Source organism: Microtus pennsylvanicus, chromosome 12, assembly GCF_037038515.1.
Source record: "Microtus pennsylvanicus isolate mMicPen1 chromosome 12, mMicPen1.hap1, whole genome shotgun sequence".
Taxonomy (NCBI): domain Eukaryota; kingdom Metazoa; phylum Chordata; class Mammalia; order Rodentia; family Cricetidae; genus Microtus; species Microtus pennsylvanicus.
This window is the reverse complement of record NC_134590.1, coordinates 19,748,050-19,754,765: the sequence shown is the minus strand read 5'-3', so window position 1 is coordinate 19,754,765 and position 6,716 is coordinate 19,748,050.

The window sequence follows — 6,716 nt, the reverse complement described above, 5'->3', positions numbered from 1 at the left end:
AAACCTAGTTCATGCCTGGTGCCACTGCTAGCCCCCCTCCTCTACAGATCAAGTCATATAGATGTCACCCACATTCAGAGGGTCTATCTTGGTCCCATGCAGGTTCCCCAGCTGTCAGTCTACAGTGCATGAGCTCCCACTAGCTAGGGTCAGCTGTCCCTGTGATTTTCTCCATCATGATCTTGACCCCACCTTGTTCATATGATACCTCCTCTCTCTCTTCAGCTGAACTCCAGGAGATCAGCCCATGTTTGGCTGTCGGTCACTTTATCGGCTTCCATCAGTTACTGGATGTAGGTTCTATGATGACAGGGTAGTCACTAATCTGATTACAGGGGAAGGCCTTTTCAGACACCCTCTCCACCACTACTAGGAGTCTTAGCTGGGGTCATCCTGAGATGTTCTCTAGCACCAGGTTTCACTCTAACCCCATAATGGCTCCCTCTATCAAGATACCTCTTTCATCTATCTCTCCATCACTTCCCTATCTCAGCCTTCTTGAACCATCATGTTTCCACCCCCATCCTTCCTCTCTTCCCATGCCTCCCAGTTTACCCAGGATTTCTTAACTATTTTATTCCTGGGGCCCTTCATGTATGTCCCTCTTAGGGTCCCCCTTTTAACCTAGCTTCTCTGGAATTGTAAATTATAGCCTGGCTTTGCTTTGCTTTACATGTAATATCCACTTATGAGTGAATACATACCATGTAAGACTTTTGTGATCTTTAATTATTAAAGTTATTTTATAATTAAAATTAATCAATTTCTTTATCTTTAATAATACAATGTTTATGTTGGATGACTTCTAGCTCATGCTAAGTATACATTACATAATACACACTTGTTGCAGTTAAACTCAGAAGTTGTTATCACAAAACTCAACTAGTCTCTAAGTTTTAGAGTATATGGATAGAAATGAGCAGTGTCTCACTCAATCTGTCTGTAACTTGTTTCCCTTAGTTTCTCCTGTCTGTGAGTCAATAAGGACTCACACTGACAGCTTACCTCTAAGGCAGATGGAAAATCGTTAGTAATCAACACAGTCCCTGCCTCATATTTCAGGGATCCCTGCTTTGTTCTAAACAAGTTTACTCTCCCCAACTGCCACCGCTACTGATCCTGCCTCCCTAGGGTCAATGGTTCAACCTTCTCACCTTTGTCTTTTTAAACTGGGTCTGTATAAATGCATTATTTCCCTGCTACAGATGGACACTTCTCTCATGACCTGTCATTTTGACTAATGTGTGTGACATAAGAAAAAGGTAGCGGAGGGAACTGGGACACAACACTGCTGGCCAATGACACATACTATGTCAGAGCAGAAAGGAAGCCAGTTTACAAATCTTTCAGAAATTCATTCTTGCCTTTGTCAGCTGATCTGTCTTCCATAGAACTCGTAAAGACTGGGTTGAAGAACACATTAGACATAATATCCCAGGATCATTGGACTTTAATGAACAGGCTGTCCTGATGTGAATAAGGCAAGCTCACTGTGGTTTCCTTGCTTTTACTTAGCATGAATCATTCCAGGAAGCTCTTTAACTCTTCCTTTAGACCTAACTCACCAGCTCTAGAAATAGCTTTACTACTTAGACTTAGGGTGGGTTTTAGGCTCATAAAAACAAAACTTTATGCAATGCTTACCAATTTTGTAATAAAATGTTTACATAACAACAAGAAATAAAATGTCTTTCTGTCGTGGCTTAAATTATAAGATTTGGAGATTTTATAAAAAGTTATTACAAGAGAATTTTAACGCATCAATTTTGTGTGTCATTTATACTTTTTTTTTGAACAGAAAATGTGTTTTTCTTTGACTTTAGTACCAGCATCCTTAAAACTGTTTAAGAGTGATATGCACTGTTTATTTGTACTTTCCCTCTCCTGTAGTGAATAAAACAGGGTAGGAAGAGAAAACCCAGGACTATCAGGATGAAAGGGACAGTCAAAGGAAGCCACCGAGAAAACCCAGGACTATCAGGATGAAAGGGACAGTCAAAGGAAGCCACCGAGAAAGGAAAGGAGTGAAGCATGAATTGGAAACTTGCTGAAGTCTGGTACCTCTGTCTGTTTGCCTTTCTGCCCCATTTCTTATTAAAGCTGCCTCATTGGTAAGGAATCAGCAGAGTTCATTCACAAATGTGTAAACAGCTCCATGGATAGCATCTAGATCAAGATGACATAGGTTCTATGCGACACCAGTAGCTATAGACAGTCTGTTCTTGGACTTGTAGAAAGATGTTCATGAACTCTTGTAGATGATACTGGTGTAGTTTCTAAACTGTCTCCCAATTGTCCTTCATCTCTGCTATACTCCATTTGTAAGTCTGGCTAATAGACTTTATTTGAGTTTTCTAAGGCTTAATTGTTACTTTTCTGCATGAAGTTTAGCAGCATTTCAGAGCAGAAATGTTCAGTAATGCCTCTATTTGTTTGTGAGATGACAGCATTGTGGAATCAAACGAAGGCAAGCCTGACCAGTAACTACAGCCTCCCTTATCTATTTTTATGTAATATTTCATACTTCTTCATGTCATAGTTTAAATATAAGGCACTCCTCATGGGTTAGTTGCACTGAACACTTAGTTTATAGATAATGGCATGATTTGTAGGATCTAGAGACATTGGTGTTAGGAAAACTGTAGTAAGTAGGTCACCTTGGGGCGGTCCTTGACAGGATCTGCCTGGAGCTTTTTCCTGTTTCCAGTGCTGTGCTACCTGATAAGTGTGAGGTAGGCGGCCATTTAGTTTTACTTAGCATGAGTCATTCCAGGAAGCCTTTTCACCTTCTTTCAGAACTATCCAGGAAGCTCTCCTGAACTATTAACTATGGACATTCAGACTCTCACTATAATGTGTTTTGCCTCACTTCAGGAGTAGACATGTGAAGCAAAGTGACCATGATTGAGATTGCAAGCTAAAATAAAAGCATTCTCCTTTAAGTTGGCCATAAGGCTTGATGAGTGTAAGGAGGAAGGCTGTTTAAGCAGAGCATCCTTTTTAAGGAGATTAAGTTCTACCTTCTCCATACAGGAGAGATTCCACACCATTCTTTATAAGTAGGGTATTTATTTCATAAACACAGTTTACTTTTTTTGATATGAAAGAGTATGAGACCTAAAACATATTTTTTCCTGTAAGAAATAATGCCAGAGTGAAACTCTTTAGATAAAAATATCTAACTCGGTGTGTTATTCATATAATGAGTGGATGGCTTTGGATATATTGGGGAAAGAGCAGTTTTGGAATTTAATTTTCCAAAAGTACAAGATCAATCCTGAATATGAAGAAAGAAAGAAAGAAAGAAAGAAAGAAAGAAAGAAAGAAAGAAAGAAAGGAAGGAAGGAAGGAAGGAAGGAAGAAAGAAAGAAGAAAGGAAGGAAGGATCCAATTAGTTTACTGTAAAGTTATCACACTACATGTAGTAATAATATTCCATGGTCCATTAAAATTAGCTTAACTCCTTTAGGAAAAATATATACAAAACACATTTATGAAGTAAATATATGGATACCAATAAGTTAATACATATAAGTGCACACAAACTAATAGATACATGACAGGTAGATGATGGATAGATGCACACATAGATATCAAGTGTGAAAGGAAATAAAAGCAACAAAATATTAGCATTGCCAGACATTATAGGGGAAGGTGATTTTTTTTGGGGGGAAGGTGATTTTTTAAAGATTTATTTTATTTATGTGATTGCCTGCTCTGCCTGTGTATAAAAATGTGCACCACATGCAACTCTAGTGCCCAGAAAATTTAGAGGAGGGAATCAGCTCCCTTGCAATGGAGTTAGGGAGGACTAAAAGCCATAATATGGGGGCTCATGACTAAATGCAGGTTCTCCTCAAGGATGATAAGTAATCTCTACTGCTGAAGTTATTCTCCAGCCCACAAAAGGAACAATTCAAAAATTATTTTAAAGACCAATAAGAGCTGATATGTCTTTAAGTTCCAAATACTATTAGTGGTTGGCTACTTTTTGAGGATTGGGTTTTGAAACCCAGCACCCACAATGTGGCTCACACTATCCAAATTCCAGTTCTTGGGCATCTAATGTTCTTTCCTTGACTCTGTGAAGAAGAGTTGTTCAAGAGAACAGATGTACATGCTTGCAAAACATTCATTCACATAAAAGAAATACGCAAAAGGTGATGGTGTAAAATTTCTTTTTTTTGTATTTTTATTGCTATTTTTTATGCTTTTCTGGAGGATATTCATTTTGCATATATATATGTATACATGCACACACATATATGTGTATGTTTCTACGTGTGTACGTAGATGTTTCTCTTTCCTTCATTTCAGTGACTTTACTACCATCTAGGAAGACCATTTCCCCTGGTCTTCACCTTCTTTAGTTTCATGTAGTAATTTGTATAGGGTTTGAGGTCCTATGGGCTTTTCATTTGGCATGTCCATAGCTATTGTGATTGTTCAGTTTTAGAGAGTAATGTTGGTGTGATTTTTTTTGCTATAGTTTCTGGAATTCCTAGAAGATACAACATCATAGCAAACTTCCTGATCTTCTAGCTAGTCCAGTCTTCTTCCTCCATTTCTGCAACATTCCCTAAGACTGAGTTGTAGAAATTGTTTTGTAGAAGTTTCCATTAGGGTTGGACTTCACAACTTCGTATTTTGATTGACTGTGTTTTTTGATAATGATCTCAGTATGATGGACCGTTGGCAGCAGAGAGTGGGGCAGCAACAGAAAGTTGAACACGTGAAATGGAAAAGGAGGATCTTTAATAAGAGAGAGTGAAATAAATATAGGAAAAAGGAGAAAGGACGGAAAATAACAGTAAAGATATCTTGAAAAGTCGTAAGACATCATATATTTAAAATAGTCCCACATAATATATGTAAGTGTGTGCAAAACATTCATATATAGTTTCAATAAGATTTTTTCTGAGGATTGAACACAAGAGCTGAGGTAATGTTGTGGTGTCCCCACTAAACAGTGCTGAGACCTGAGAAAATTCCATGGGTGAGTGCATAGTTTACAGGAGGAAAATCGTTGTTATTTCTTTTTTTTTTTATTAAAAAAAAATTTCCGCCTCAGCCTCCCATTTCCCTCTCCCTCCTCCCGCCCCTCTCTTCCTCCCTGCCACTCCAGTCCGAAGAGCAGTCAGGGTTCCCCGCCCTGTGGAAAGTCCAAGGTCCTCTCCCCTCCATCCAGGTCTAGGAAGGTGAACATCCAAACTGGCTAGGCTCCCACAAAGCCAGAACACGAAGTAGGATCAAAACAGCTCTGGTGTTCAATCCTCAATGGGTGCAGGTGATCGATCCAGCAGTCAAGGACCCAGAATGTATAGAAACACACTCTGTCTGCTCTGGTATAGAATAGACAGACATGGCTGGGCCATGAAATGGGCTTATATAGTCTCTAAAGACCAAGCCTATTCCCTTCCATGGTTGTTTTCACTAATACAAATATGTAACCTTCTGTAAGTAGCAGTACTCTAATTGGATGGAAGATGAAATTAGCTATGGCCAATCCCCACAAGCCAATCTCTACAACAAGGTTTCCTGAGTGACAGCTTAGTTGGGTGTGGCAGCTCACACCTTTAATCCTAGAGTCCTAGAGAATTAGCAGCTAAAGTAGAAGGAGTTTTAGTTCAAGGCCTGCCGAGGATATGAACTGAGAACTTGTCAAAAATGGTAGTAATTTTCCTACAATATTATACAGTGTCTAAATAATAGTCATGTGCATATATTCTGCTCTTGATAATGATGATGCTAACAATCTGAGATTTTACCAAATATCAACATTAAAAAGTTCTTAATAAAAATTAAAAAAAAATAATTTTAAAGGTGCTCAGAGATGGCTCAGAAGTTAAAATCTCTGAGTGCCCTACCAGAGGTCCTCAGTTCAATTTCCAGTTACCACATAGTGCCTACATCCATCTATAATGAGATCTGGTATCTTCTGGTGTGCAGGCAGAACAATTTGTGCATAAAAATAAATAATTTTTTTTAAAAAAAATCTGAAAAAAAAGGTTTTTCTGAGCTGACAATACTCCCACTAAGAGTCAAAGACCACCTAACAGAAACTACAATGCCTCATCTGAGCTGTTGGTAAGGGTTACGAAAGACAACCAAAACTTTACAGGCTATCCTTATGGTGCTTGGTAGTCCTTGACTTTGAGGCGAAAGTTAAGTCCCCATTGTGAAGACACCACATACTTTAAATACAGTGCCTACAGAAGTCTGAGCTGGAATTTATCGGAAAGTTTCCACCATGAGGACTAGATTCCATGATATCTGAAGGCGCCTTGCAAATCTCTAAAAGAGATTAACAAATATAGTCCTACCCAACTATGAAGCTTCTAAACCACAATGACCAACATGTCAAAGTAATACTAAGGATGCAATAGTGTCATACATATCTTGACACTAACCGCTAGCTTTCTATTTGGACTTAAGACCAATTCAGGAAGAGTGAATATAAGACTAATTCTAGAAACTAGGAAACTTCTTGGGCCAGTGAATTTATGGATCTTGGGGAAGAATGTACAACTCTAGCTTTACTAAACCAGCATAATCCCAAACTATATTCTAAATAGACATCCTTAGACAATATAAGTGTAGTCCTTACCCTCACCAAGGAATATATATATATATATCTTAACTACTTTTATACTTTATCACTTAGGATAGGTTTTTTTTTCCTTTTTTCTCTTTCTCTCCCTGCTCCAGATGTCAGG